The sequence below is a fragment of the Anser brachyrhynchus genome, assembly GCF_964034855.1.
Source record: "Anser brachyrhynchus genome assembly, chromosome: 9".
NCBI lineage: Eukaryota > Metazoa > Chordata > Aves > Anseriformes > Anatidae > Anser > Anser brachyrhynchus.
Genome location: NC_137703.1, coordinates 6,142,856 through 6,158,794, shown reverse-complemented (window position 1 = coordinate 6,158,794; position 15,939 = coordinate 6,142,856). Strand labels below are relative to the sequence as shown.

General features: G+C 36.9%; 1 protein-coding gene across 11 annotated transcripts in view; it reads right to left on the bottom strand.

The window, feature by feature from the left end:
* Positions 1-15,939, bottom strand: part of NLGN1 (neuroligin 1) — a 375,670-nt gene that overhangs the window by 235,361 nt on the left and 124,370 nt on the right. Inside the window, exon 1 of one of the 11 annotated variants that reach the window (XM_080604249.1) lies at positions 10,353-11,131. The exons of the other annotated variants lie outside the window; for them this stretch is intronic. The gene's annotated coding sequence lies outside the window, so the exon portion shown is untranslated. Of the gene's footprint in view, positions 1-10,352; positions 11,132-15,939 lie in introns of those variants that run through there. 11 annotated transcript variants of the gene reach the window in all.

The window sequence follows — 15,939 nt, the reverse complement described above, 5'->3', positions numbered from 1 at the left end:
GAGTGTTTAAAGTCTCTAAATACATCCAGTCAGGAAGAACAGCATGCCTAGCAAGAGCTGGGGAAAGAAAGTGGTATTGCATCAAATTATTCACACATCAGACATCCAGGCCCTGGAATGGATTAAAGTCCTATCTGACAGCAGCAATCATTAACGTTTGTTACAGAGCACCATATTAGATCAAAGAGCAGAATTTAACATGTATGATAAAGAGAAGAAAAATACATTATCCAAGGTAATATAAGTCTGGAGGACATATGCTAGTTATCTTACACTGCCGTTAAACACCATCTCTACAACATCTTTAGAGAAAGTGCAAGTGATCACTGCCATTTGCTATGTAACCCACAACTTACTCCTAATAAGATATCTATAAAAGTAAATAATTCCTCCAGAAAAATCCACACCCATGTTCCAAGATTATTCAAGACTGTTTTAAAGTCATTCTGAATAAAAAAGAAAAGTAGAAGTTGCACTATAAAAAGTAATCTCTAAAAGGGTAAGAAAAAACTGATTACATTGCATAAAATCTGAAATTTAAGATAGCTGAAAGCATTAATAAAAAGAACTGTGGCAAACAGAGTTAGGTGCAATAATAAAGAAATTGAATCTCAGTGAAGCATACATCCATTACTGTGTTAGAATTTTTAAAATATCGATAAAGATGCATAAAAATTATTCTTCAATAAGCATGCCTGTTTATATCTGTAAAAAACAGAAGATATGGATATATTACAAAGTTAATTTAGTGGGGGTTTAATCCCTACAGTAATTAAGGAAAAATCAGTCATCATCTAATGGCGGATTTTAAAATGAGCAAATGCTTTCATTCAGTTTTTACATTATCTCATTTCTAATACATCTTTAAATATTGCAGAAATTTCAGAAGACTAATAAAGGACACTTTGGGCAAAAATAGCTAACTGTAAACCAAATGAATTCTTTACCTGCAAGTCATTAGCTTGATTTTGATCCTGAGAAAAACAGCAAGCAGCTGCCAAGTGAGCAAAAAAAAATGAACTGGGGGAAAAATAATTCACCTTGGTTTTATAAACATGTTTTTAAGTCTTCTCCAAAAAGAAAGTTTGCCATCAGCTTTAGTTGACAAAAAACAGAGACATTTAATGTTGAAGCACACAATGTTCTAATAAAAAATAGCACTACACAGAATTTAAGTGGCACATCTAAATGTGCACATTACTATGCCAAGCTGACAACTCTAGAAGTTGTTACATACTCATCGCTCATTAAAGGTGCTGCCTACTAGGGGTCTTTAAACATCTGTTCTTGGCCCCATACATTTTCATAGTACTTTTCTCAGTAATTTAGGAAAAACAGTCATAAGGTTTAATATACAATATTTTACAGAGTTCTGAACAAAAAGCCTTTACATAGGGGAATCCTAATTGTCTAGTAAACTGGAATAAAAATACATGACTAATGCGATAATGCATACCAAGAAACAATGAATGGGGACTATCCTGACTGAAAACTTCTTTAGCTTAGAAAAGACCGCATAAAAACGTAATCAGCTCAACTCTTCTATGGCAGCTAGCATAGCTCTTGGTTGTATGAATATCAAGAAGGTGTAGATAAATGGTATTACATTTGTATGAAATTTTAATGATTCTACTCTTCAAGTTCCTGAACAGGTACTTTAAAAGATTTGCTTTTTAATGGAAAGGGTTCCAAAAATGAACTATAAAATACCCATATCCCAGTTGTGTTTCCTTCTTAGTCCAAATGACCAATCCTTTCTAGAAACTGCCAAATTGTCTTCTCCAAAGACGACATCGTCCTCAACTCTGAAACACTTCTAAAGAGCAAATATTTTGCCTTTGAAACACACCTCATTGCACCAGATGGTGCGTATATATATATTTTTAAATGTTCCTGTAGATGAATACTCCCACATACTCCTTACAATAGCACCTTCATCACTGTTCAAATCATTGAGACACACTTAAGGACACACAATTGCAAACTTAGTCACACAAAAGAGTAGCAGAGGAGAGTAATGGAGAACAAACGTTATCCAGCTGCATAAAACTCCTGTGCTTGTTAACATCCCTAGTAACAGCACTACTCTTTTAGTACTTAATACTTTTACACCAAGGTCTAGAACCCATACAAAATCTATTATACCAAATACAGAGAAGATTTAAAATTGAACATACTTATCCAATAGACTAAAGAATCCTTCTAGATAGTTCAGGTTTTATTAATGTCTAATTCACCCAATTCTTTATTTAAAGCACAAGCTGCTTATTGCTATGCTCTGGGCCATCTGTAACTTCACTACCACTTACTTAGATTATTGTTCAATTATCACTTGTGCAGTGTAACACCAGTGACCGTACTGGATTTTTACCTAGTTTGCAACAGACTGAGGAACAAACAAGGGTGGCCAGATTTGCAGCTGATCCCAATGAAGTTCTATTTGCATGGAATTGTACTGATTTCCTCAGTAAAGAGTGTGGTCCCTAATTTGCCAATGCATCTTCACCCATTACTCAGCAACAATGCCAAGTTTATTTTTTTTTCTCTAATCCATCTCTACATTTTTCCCTGAAGTTCCCACAAATGAAGTATTTTGCTCAGACAGCAACTCCTCCATTATGTAAACCCCACCTTAATATTTTTCTCCCTCATTTGTAAGCCTTAGTATAAGAACTGTTTTTTGATGAATCTCTTTACCATAAATTAAGTTTCAAAAATTAAAATTAAACCTCAGGCAGCAACTCCCACAGAAACATGAAATAACAACCTGAACTACTGTCTTCCTTCATAGTTAGAAAAGTTGTCAACATGAAATCGTTCAATCACACACAAAATGGTTGTGACATCATATGAGAAAATTCCCCTACGAAACAGAAGAATTTCTGAGCCCAAAACACCAGTCTGCCAGTCCTTAGCAATATTATTCAGGCCACATAGAAAATGGCCATCAAAGAAACACATTCATTGCTTTCAATACCGCTTACCAGTACTTTATCACTTAAGCAGATTATTCATCTCACAGCCTAATACCTTCTAGTCTGTCTCTCAAATACAGATAAATGCATAAAATCCACACAGAACTGAGTGCATAAGCTCTGGCATGCAGAACTCCATACACTACTGCCATGTCCACTAGAAGTGGATCAAAAATAACAGTGAAAGGGAAAAAGTTCAGTATTTTTTGTTCTATGAGTACTCTGAGGGTGGGAGAGAAATAAGATTGTCAGGTAGCTGCGTATAGCTTTTCAGATTCTCAAGATTTTTTAGCACCTTGAATGCTGCCATAGTTAATTTAGTAAGGATTAACTGAAAAATAGGAATAATTAACAGACAACTGTGATACTTAAGGTTTACCCATCATCTTTCATTAGTATAATCATCTCTACAAGCTTCCACTAAATAAAGGAAAACTTAGAAAAACCTTCCATCACTATGCATTTTTCTTGTCAGTAACTTCTTAACTGAAGAGCCAGATATAATCTCTAATTTAATCTCTCCTTGTCTAGTTTGTGCTGCCACAGTCCACAGTAATGCTGTTTCAAGATTGAAGATTTTTTTTTTATATTTAGTTACCAAAGGATGTGGGAAAGCACCACATCACAGAACATAGAACAAGAAAGAGCTTTGAAATTGTCATTCCTTTAAGAAGGCTACTGAGTAATAATGCTGGTTAAATTATGCAGGGAACATGGCATTCTCCCACAGACACATTTAATATCTCCTGAGATTTAATGTATTACATAGTAGAATGGAAAACGTGAAGATTGTTTTATAAGATTTCTTTGTAAAAATGCTCCTGGAGATAGTAACAGTTCCATGGAGAAGTAGTTAAGGGTGGAGAGTTTTTCATATATACATATATCAACATCATCAGTATTAAAATGGAAATGAAATTCATAAACAGGCATAAAAATGCATCCAAAAATCTATGATTTGGAGTGTGTAGCTCCTTTGAAAATCCCAGTCCTCAGACCCCAAAGGAGCAGTCCCTTTCTGCAGCACTTTTCAGACAAGGTGCTGCATGTCTTCATTCTGTACTCACATGTGTTGGGTTTTGTTTGTTTTTGTTTGTTTTCTTTTTCATCCATGCACTACCATGATGTGAAGCATTCATTCATGCTGAAACATTTCATATAGTTGTTCAGTATACAAAACCCTCTCATCCAAACAAGTGCTGAGCTATGATGGCAGAACTTTTATTTAGTTTGTTTTTCCACAGCAACAGAATATATTTTGGTTTGGTTTGTGTTCTTCCATCTACCCAGGATGGGGAAAAAAATTAAAAGAATATTCTAGGAACAGTGATTTAAAACAGTCTGAAGACAGCCATGTAAGCCCGAACTAAGACCATGAAACTTCATGGAGGTCAATAAGTATCTTTTCTCTGCATGGAAGCCGAGGCCTTTGTCTCTTCAAAGGATCCCACACAAGGTTTACCAATATTTCCCAGAAATCCAAGTGACTTTTAAAAGATACCTATTTGTGCATAACACATTTGTTTTCTCAAAAGCAGCATTTCTTAAATACTCTAGCCCTTTGCTAAAGCATACAATACATTGTGCAGCATAGTGATCAGTGAGAACCCTGGTCTTGAAAAAAATGGCAAGTTAGAGACGAGCTGTGGGTATTCTGATATGAATATCAACAGAGCTAGAGAGCTAGCAGCAGCTTTTGGAGAGGAAGAGAACAGCAAGATGTAAGGAAGGAAAACAATGCATGGGGGCAATAAAGGAAATCGCAGCTCTGAAGAAGAAAATGGCAAACTTCCGCTAACAGGCAAGCATTCAACCCAAGCAATCTAAACAATTTACATCCCTACTACTGCAGTTACTTAACAGAAGATCTTGTTTTCTTGAGAAGGAAGCCCAAGTTAATATAATTCCATTTTGCCCGTATTTATTGAACTCTAACAACATGATTCACAACATTTGAAAAGTCACTAACAAGAGCTGGAAACCTCCCATATGCAGAACGGAACTCAGGTAATTATTATTAGCCATAAATATTGAGAAAACTATGAATTATAATGCTATTAGTGGAATAGGACTGATGCAAACAAAGATGTCTAGCTGTGAAGTGCTGGTTGGGTAATATTGATGCAAATAAAGATACTGTACAAATTGAAAAGATAGGCAGGTAGAGACACTTTGTAAGAAAAAAAGACAGATGATAGCACATATAAATGGGTATCTGATACAGTATTTCTTGAAATCAATACATGTTCTGAGCATGCTATGAATTCAGTACCAGATACTAAGAGCAGCAAGACAAAAAGGAAAAATACACCACTAAGAGGAGAATATTGTCATTTATAATGCAATGGGTGAAGGCAAAGTTTACACTTTACAAGACTGAATGCCAAATTCACTTGATCAAGAACACAAGGCAAGCTAAGTACCTATGATCTGCATAAGAGTGAAATTGACAGGTAATTGTTCATTATTGAAACCAAATTGCTCATTACTAAGCATTAGAAATTAAATCTGTTTGCCAAGTCTGTCATTATCCTCAAATTATGTTCATGCGCGTGCATATAAAGAACTGAATTTGTATTTAGGAAGACCTGAAGAAAGAGTTAAGACAAGATGACTTTGATTGACCAGGACATATTTTAACATGAAAAAATGTTAAAGGGATGGAAAAAAAATAATTCCCTTGACGTAAAGTAGTCAGCTATTTTGCTTTCTTTCCGGTATCTCAAAATGATTAAGGCTGATGCAGGTAGAAAGTGTGTTTGAAAGAAATTAAAACATTTACTCAAATTTAATTAGCCCAGTTATTTTTGTACAATCTGGTTTGTCCATGTGCGCATTAAGAAAAGGTTTTTTTATTAATGTACATCTGTCCAACAGTACAAATCTAAATTGTAGAATACATATGCATCCTTTTCAGCTCTGCTGAAACAGAAGAAAAAGGGAATTATTGATGCATTCAAACAGTGCGCATCTTGCTTTGTAATGTAATCTGTTGTTGTTTTTTTTTTCCTTAACACCTACACAGCTTATGTTCCTAGCTAGTACAGTTTAGAGAATAAATGTGAACCCAGGCTATCTACTTCCAAAGAAGAACTTGTGGGAAGCTGTTTGCAGATTTGCATTTTGTTATTTAAGAACATGGATAGTCAAGTTCGAGCTTTAGCTTCTTCAGGCACTTAAATTAGCTGAAATGATTTTTGTTGTTGTTTCTGGAGGTCATATCTTAATGTCCAATACAGCTACTCTACCTGTTAATATAAACTCCTCTTTCCCTGCAGAGTTTCATAAAGGAGTCAGAAGCTATTAAACCACGTACCGAACAGAAAACATTTTCTTCTGGAAATGAAAACATCTGTTGCACTGACTGTATTCATAATGATCCTACAAACACAAACCAAGAACCAAAGTGATAGCGTGTAAGCCAATAAACCTTTATATTAAGGAAGTTTTGTGGGAATATGCTCAAGTTGTAGAGAACTGAGTCTCTTAAAACTGCAAGTAATCACAAAACACTTCTAAGATGCAAAAGGAGAGCTTGGTCAGCAAAGAAAAGAAAACATGGCTATGATTTGACATTTGCAATTGGCATAGCATAAGTCACCATGTGCAGTAAGAGTATTGCATTCCCTCAGTACCGGCCACAAAAAAAAAACATTAAGGCATACCTTGAATCTTTGAATACTGTTGAACAGAACTACCATTTTTTTTTGTGCACGTACCAAGGAACAGCTAGGTTGGGAGTGGAAGGAGAGGACAAAATACCATGGAAAGAAAGGAAGAAGAGGACAGGCAATCAACTTAGTCGAGTATTTGCTGCAGCTAAAGGAAGAGAATTGTCTGCTGCGCTATTGTGAGAGAACTGGAAGGTTGAGTTGCCCAAGTTCAACTCCTGCAACTATGGGCTCTTATAAATGAGATGCATTTCTCCCAGGTAAATGGAGCATAGCAAGTACTTATGGCCCTCTTCATTTAACTTTATTTTGCAACAGCTTCTGAGCAGTGTGCATAGGAATTAAGCACCAGTCTTTCCCCACATGGGAAAAGTGATTTTTAAATGATGTTACTTAGAGGTGGCTTATGCAGACAAGTCACAGAATCAGACAGCACTGCCAAAAAATCCCACGTGGGTCTTCTGGGAGCAGGCTGGTATGGATGAGTTTATAGAGGAAAAGCAGCTGACAAACTGAACCCAAGCGGGAGGGACACCACCCTGACTAGTAAATGCAACACTTACCAGCCTTCAGTCATCACTGCTTGTTTAAGTAAGGACATGTAGGACAGTCCATTTAGTCTACACTCCCAAGTTCTCCATGATTCCTTCCTGATGCCTGGCATAGTTTCTCAATTTACTTCTACCAGGAACATTTTCAGGTCAATAGCATGCTCACAGCTAGGTGTGTTTTTTTCACCTCCCAACTGTTTAACAGCCCACAGTATCTAAACCATCACCAGGAAGTCTGAGACCAAGAAATCCATTTCAGACAACACCTGTGCAGGGGACAGACTAGCTTTGCGGAACAAGGAGTGGCTGTGAACTGTCATGGCATCCAAGAAATACTTTAGACCTCACTACCACATCTCTTAGATGAGATCTGTTTGAATGCTACACACCATAACAAAAGAAAAATAAACATCTTAATTCCTTAAAATCTCAGTTTCTCTTCTAAGAGAATCGTGCCTCACATGGGCAGGTCACACTGCTTACTGTTTTGCAGGAAAACAGAGTCTGCAGTGATGAAGATGCTTAAAAACGTCCAAACTGGAGAGAATGGAATTGGGTCATATAATCTTGAACCCCACTAATTTGCTCTCCCTTCTCATAATATAGTCCCAATAATTATGTGATGTTAGCAGGCATGTGCTTACAAAGAATAATCATGTAGAAGATAGCTATTTCAAGAATTCCTATGATTTTTCACATTTTTAAAACCCTACTAGATTTCTCAGCACATTTAGGAAGTCTTTTTTATGTAAAGAAGCTAAGAGGAATAAGTGATCTATGCAACAAATTGTACTTCCTGTCCTCTGCTATTGTACATTAGCTGCTATCCGCTTTAAACTTTCCTTGCATCTTGAAAGCAACACAAGGGCAGTGAAACTGCTTTTATGCAACATGTGTGAGTCTAGCATTTTTCTTTTAATTCAAAAAAGATATATTCTTACTGCAGAGCTCCCTCTTCATTTTTCAGTAAACAGAAGTTATAAACATTTTTAGAACGATGCCAGAGCTTTGACTTTAGTATGCCGCTGCTTCTAAATTGGTCAGAAAGCAAGAAGTAAAGTGTGATTACAGCAGTTTAATAGGGATGGACAAAGCCTGTACAAACTAAAAAGAATTTTGGATGTATTTATGTAAATGGTACTCAAAGGGCATCTCTGATGAGGATGAATCTCTATCAATGTATTATTGCTAAAATATGCATTTGACTAAAGCCAAGTTTTAAAACACAAGAACTATTAGAAGCTTTTATGTTATTGGATTTGCTTACAAAGCTCATATGTTGAGTTGCTCACGTTCACTGCTTTGCTTCTCTGGTGCTGTCCTACAACCAATAAAGATATGTGCACCTCAACATTCAGAGAAGACAACCACCAACAGCCACACCAGGGTCCTAACTTGTTGCTCCAGCAAGCTTATTCCTACTTGCTTTTTTTTTAAACCCCCTTCAGCAGGGAAGTCTTCTACACTTCCTCCATCACTGCTCAGGTGAGGGAGGAAGTGTAGGGCTTGTCCCCACCTGGGCTCAGGTGCCATACTTTTAAAGCTTCCATATAAATACACACAGGAGATCCTTGTATTACTTGGCACATGACTCAAAGAATTTCATTGAACATACTTGACACCTATTTGACAACTATCCCTTTTCCTCACTCTGAATATAATTTAATTCTCAAAAGCAGCACGCAAGATACATTCCTGAGAAACCCTCCTAACAAGTCTAGTCAAGATCTATGTTTTTCTAATGCTGTTCTCCATTTCCTAACAGCTTCCTGTAGGTTCAGGGTAGAAGAGCCCTTATACTACTTACTGCTGTTTCACAACTTTGTTCTCCTCAATCAATTGCATTCCTCAGTATTAGTACTTCACACAAGTGATAATCCTGTCTCTTGCAAAGACCATATATTTTGTCTGAGAGATTATTCATTTCTTATCAGTTCCATGTAGAGAGCACTTTTATCAGTCACCTTGTAGCAGGATAAAAAATATCTTGTTGGCGGTTGGTCTAGCAAAAGAATTAGAAGAACCACCTCAAAGTGGCAGGTTACTCTGAAGTTTGATCAACTAACACAAATAATACAGACCCAGCTGACTATTTCTGCAACCTTGTGGCTCCATGAATCATAGGAAGCAAAAGATACAATTCCTTTGAGAAGGAAGGCAGGTAAGAGAATACTGCAGATTAAAAAATTGTGCCTTTCAGTGCTGGAAAAAGACTTTCATTACTCCTATGTTGCCAGGGATATTTTTCATTATTTTGAGACCTTTTATAGACCCATACAAGGGAAAAAATTAACACTTAGACTAGATGATATCAAATTTAGCTAATACATGGAGGTACTTGGTAACCATAAGAGTTACCGTGGCATCACAAAATAGAATTAGACTGCTTAAATTTACTTCTGTCAGTAGGTTTTGTTTAACCTACAGTCCACAATAATGCAGTGAAGAGATGGGCCTGAAAAGAGGTTGAAGTCATCCGCTCATAAGAAGTCATTTAATAAAAAGTAAGTTGTGATGGTAGCTGGAGGGAAAATCAAATACAAGAAATGAATTCAGGCTCTACGATCGAACTGCAGTTTCATTGATTAACGTCTGCTAAAATAAACTGCTGGACTGTAGACTCTCCCATTTATTGCCTTCCCTGTGCTTTGGTTGCTATGATATCCTTCTAAAGATACGTAGCAATTACTCATCTGGGAGTTGCAGGCAGGCAAAGGACAGGACAAGCAAAAAATCCCAATTAAAATGGATGATTAACAAATAACCCAAATTTAATTAATCTTGTGCCCATATTGTAAAGCTCTCAGAAAACCTTTGTACCCATCAACAGTAAAAATTCTTATTTTTCCCCATTAACGTAATAATTTTCATGTTCCCTGATTAGGCAGAGCTAAGTATTTCCAGCAGATGCAGAATCTGGGAAGTATTAAATAAAGTGGAGGTGGAGGCACATTTTGCACAGATGGGCTCAGAAGTAATGAAAAGCTCAGGGTTGTTATTTTAGAGTACTAGAGCACAGACATCCCTAAAAAGTTATGAAAACAGACATAAATTCCCCTTTCTCCCTCTCCATTCAACACCACCCCTACTGCCATTAAACATTATTCCAACCAGTTCTGCCCAGCACCTCCCAAGCCCTCCACACACCCACCAACCTGTCCAGAAGTAGTATGTAGGATATTCCTATCCATCCTGCAAATTAGCCAGCTTTAGGAAAGCAGAGCTGTATAATTCTGTGCTCCCAGGTCCAGTTAACGCTGCTAGCAACAGGAAGGTGCAAACCAGGCTCCCTTGTGCAAATCAACTTATTTATGCGCTAACCCTAATGAGCGATACCTGCAGTAACAGGCATGGGAGGGCTGAATGGCCCTCAGCTGGGGGCACAGGCAGATGAGAACAGTGATGTGCAGGTGGAAGGCCCAGTGCCGTTAAGTGCTAGGAAGTTTATTTCAGGTGGTGATGTGAGAAAAGGAGAGGACATGGTTTGTTTCAAATCCCTGAACAGCTTTGCAGCGTGTTTAGGTGAAAAAATAAATAGTAATTTCTACTTGTAAGCAGAGCACTGGAAATCACTAAAAAATAAAACCTCATAGAAGTGGGAAATTAAAATCTCTAAAATATAGATGTGCAGATACCCTGAGATTTTCAGATAGCAGCAGTAGCATTTGGAGAAAAGTATGTCTACACCACCCAGACACACAGCTTCAGCCATTTGCTGGGCACTCTTTTCCGTGTTGCTGGAAAAAAAAAAAAAAAAAGGCGTTTTTTTTCACTAACGCAGTTGAAAATGACTTGTATTTGACCATGTGCCATACCAATGCACTCACAGAAGCAACACTAGCACTTTTCAGACAAGAGACCCAGACTTACAGAAATCTCTGCATTTCCACTTGGCCACCACATAAACATATATAAGTGTGCATATATATGCACATATATATGTATGTGCTTGTGTGTTGGCACAGCAAAGTGCCATAAAAGTGAAAAAGGGTCACCGTTCTCTTTCCCTGGATGCAATATTATTGTTGCTTTACTTGGGACTATCTGAGGATAGAAGTGAAATAAGGTCTGCAAGGAAAGTTTTATTACAACTGATAATATGGGTAGGAGAAAAAAACTGAGACCCAGCTAAAACCTTGTCTTCAGTTTTGGTATAGGAGCAGTCCCCTTCACGCTAAACATGGCTAAGAAAAAATGTTTATATTAAAGAATTCAGGAAAAGAGATGTTGGGTATTCACAGGAGAGACTAAAACGAGGTGATCAGGACTTTAGTCCATATAAATAGTGTAACTATTTGACCTGCAACATCTTCACATTCTGGTAGCAGGTTAATTCAGTACCCTTGATAACTGAAGATTCATGCGAAAATAATCCAAATTAGCAAACATTGGCTTCTGACTTCTCAAAGCGTTCAGGCAGATTTTAAGCACAGTAATGACACTTTCCAAACCAAGACCTCAGTCCTGCTCTCATCCATGCACTGTACTCGTCTACTCATGGAGCGACTCACTGGGATACTGCAAAAGAGTACAGCACACACAGCTGTGGGGTTAGACCCCTCCAGAGAAAACAACAACAGACTTGAGTGACTGTGAGACAAAGGATGGAGGCAGACAGCAGAAAATATTGCCCACCATCAGCCCTGTTGATGGAAGAGCAATAAGAAACGGAGCTCAGCGGCCTGTAGGGACTTCGGAGACCCATAAAGGATGTTTCTTCATAGGAAATTATTTCACAGGAGGAAGATTGTGAATGAACACAACTGAGACTTGAACTTCCGCTGAAAACTTAAAATAAGTAATCTTTTTCTTCATGAGAATGACTTGGGAGTAGCAATACAGAAGTAACTTTAGTACACATTAACTATAACATTGCTGTTCAATCTATGAACCTTTTTGGGGGGTGAATGAAGGCTTCCATACCAATTTACAACACTGAAATTTGAATCTTGAACACAGTGACAACAAGGGAAGTTTCACTGCTGATTTTAATGCAGCTAGCATTTCACAAAAAGAATTTGGATTTATTCCCCATACTATTCATAAGAAAATAAAATAAAATTAAATTAAATTAAAATTAAAAAAAAACTACTATATTCAGTGTTATACTGATGTGAGAAATGATATAAGAAAATAGTGACACTGAATAACAGTGAAATGATATATATTGCTTCAGTTATATCTGCACATTTTAATGTGTTTTATAACAATTTGTTAGAGCAGCATCTGTTACGAATTTACTAATATGCTTTTCAGGGAGCTGAAGAACCGAGCTCCACCTATTAATCATGAAATACATATCAATGAATAATTTATAAATGGTACCTTTATTCAAAGTGCTGCCAATTAACTAAACAGTCGCTGCATTCATAATTGTATCAGTCACCTCTAAACTTTCAACCTTTATCAAGATTTCAAATACAGAGGCATAGAAAATGAATGAAAAGTAAATTTTTAGCGTAGCAGTGTCACAAGGACACTGATATTCTTTGGCATCACTGACGTTCCCCAGGAAAAGCAGTTTTGAACCCTTTAATGTAAAATACATATATATTTCTATTTCACACCCCACAGCTTTTTAAAGACAATCATAACTGCACACTGTAAATACGGTAAAATAAAATAGGTAGTGTATCTCTACAAAAGAAGTGAGGCTAAAAATAATTCTACAAAAGAAGACTACATCCTGAAGCTTTGTGTTTCTATGAATTTCTTCTTCTGCAACTGAGGTAGAAAGCTGTAATTTTTTCCCAGGGCCATGCCCTCTCCCAGTCTTGCAACCGCATAACAAACTGAGCAATTACATTCGCTCTTCTGTCTTCCAGTCCCAATCACCACAGCGAGATGTTTACTTCAAAACCAGTGTAGAAACATTTGTACAGCAAGACAGAAATGCAGGAGGCCTCTCTTTCCTCCTTTTTTTTTTTTTAATTAAAAAGATAAATAATTGCAAGCAGCCACATTAATTCAAGATTAAAACTGCAACTGTAAATCACAAAGGGTCACATTTAATGGTGACATAAACAGAAGTCAAAATTATCTGCATGCATTTTTAATGTAAATTGGGGTTATTTACATGTCCAAAAAGAAAGAAGGATGGTAGCGAATGAAAAAAGGCAATCAACTGTCTCGCCTTAAAGCTTCGTGTTGGTTTCCCTTGCCTTGTACAGAAAAGTCCTCTGGCCTCTCAGCATGGAGGCTGAGCTAACGCCGACTTCCCGATGTGTAAGATGCAGCTGTGATATTTAGCTAATTGAAAAACATGCTTGAAAGTGCATTAGTAAATTTTGAAAAGATTGGGCTATAACAAGGTGTTATTCACACAATCCCTGAATTCAGCCCCCAAAATTTTTAGGTTTTTATTGGCCACATCAGTTTGGCAGCAGTGCAAATTTGAATTTTTTTTTATCCTCCGACTTTTGTAATTAGTTTATTTGGCTTAGTGTGGAACTCCTCCGGTTGCAAAATATTCAGACACATGCAGATCTATAACATTCATTTTGAAAACGTGTATGTTGCAATTTCTTCAATTTCTTTGACTTCCAATAATGTACCGTGGAGGGTGTTGTCATGTGTTTGTATTCCTGTATAATGTTATAGTGCAACATTATAGTTTTATGTGGACACGAGCCCATAATATATATGTATATTTGTGAGTATGTGTTTAGGAATACACACACAAATATGAATACATATCCAAAACAAACATATTTAGTGAAAGATAGTGGTTAGCCTTGGGGATAAGGGGAATGCAATTGTGGCATGTATTATTGTTCTCACAGTATGGAACAATTTATTTTTTTTTTTAAAAAAAAAAAGGATATCAGAGAGGCAACAGCAAAAGCACCCAAAGGAACAACAAATTCTTGAGAACATGAAGAGAAGCCAAAACAGAAGATGCATCTACCTCATCCTGCAATACAACTTCATTTTAGAGGAAAGATATAAATGAAAAGTCAGTGAACGTGTAGATTAGTAATTGAAAATCTCTGTAACTACCCTAGTTATCAAGGGATTTCATCTACTTGTACTCAAAGACATTGTTTTTTTTTAAACCAAGGCAAAATTATAAAAACTATTAGGGAGTACTTTAAGATAATATTTTAAAATATGTAATAAGAATAAAGGAACATCTACGTTTTACAACACCGACCAAACCGCTTCAGTTCTAGAAACTACGGAGGTAATGCATTTTCATGGGGACTTCAGCATCCATGTCATACAGCGATGTAATGCAGCTGTCAGGGTTTTGTCTAACAGGAAGAAGGATACCTCACAGGCATTTCCGAGCTCACCACTGAACGTTGCCAGCAGGGGAGCGCATTACTGCATTATACGTGTTAGGATAATTGTTGACTCAAAAATATCTTCTAATGGCTGCTTTGTAACTTGGAATTTTAAAATAATTTTAATCATTTTCCATATAGACACAAGCAGTAAGAGGAGGAAATCCTCTAAGAAAATGGTTTTAAAATCTTTTCCTATGATTTGCATTTGCACTTTAAATAGCTGAAATTAACAGATGCTGGGACTCTAAGCATTTTTCCCTTAGCTCTTTAGTCATGCAACAGAGGCAAGCCAAATAAGTGAACTAGGTTGAACCTTCACCAAACTAAAGTTAGTAACAGGCCGGAGGCTACAATCATGTCCACTGTCCCTATCAGCAGGCAGCTGATGGATCTGCTAAATGGATGGCATATGAAAACAAAATGAACAAAATCCTGTTTTCATTCTTAAAATCCATTTGCTAAACAAAATAGGTGTTGTGTTCACATCGGTAAAATCCTCACTAGCAGCAGCAATGCTACACGTGGTTTGCACGGAAGGAGGAAGGAGATGGTGATGGAGATACCCTGAGGCAATAGGCTGAGCACCCAGTGTTGATACAGGATTCAGCGGGCAGACGATAGCGCTATTTTAAAGCAAGGCTACCAAAAAATGCATTAAGAAAGAGCCCTGATGGGAGGAATCTGTAAAGGCACAAACAGTGATGGAAATGCAAGATGACTGTACAGATCTTTCCTAATTTCTAAAAGGTCCGAGTGTGTTACCTAGGGGTTAAGCACCTGCTAACACTGCTGGTGCTTTGACTGACCCACGGCCACCACCAGGACTGCTGTCCATACCTGTACACTGCTGTTCTTGTGCATTGCTCTTTGTTGCACTCTTTCACCCTCTTCAATTTCTTACTGTCTCCTCATTTGAATTCTTTTCTTTTTTTTTTTTTTTTCTTTTTCTCACTATCTTGTCTGTTCAGCTCTATCGTACAAAGTGCAACAGTATGGAAAGCCGTAAGCCATTCCCTGCCATTCATCTCCTTCTTCTCTACCTATTTGTACCATATAAATATATATTATAATATATTTCTGCATCTTTACTACCTCAAACTGCAGAGATAGATAAAATTAATGAAAACTAGGGAATTAACAAAAACAGAGAAATGCCACCACTTTTTTTTTTTTTATTATTCATGAAAATACTTCAGTGAGTATTTTCCCTGCAATCCATCAATAGTGCCTCTTTGCAACGTCCTGTCATTGAAGGATTAAGACACAGTCATCCAGATGATGCTTAATATGATGCCAAAAACCAAATGTGCAGAGGGGAACGATAGTTGTAGTTCTGACAGATGGCACAAGTTTTTGCATTTTTGGATGATTTTTTTTTCTAAATATATGTATATATTTAGTCTAAAGAAGATTAATATTTAAAGAAAATATTTTTTAAAGTAATGTTTTCATG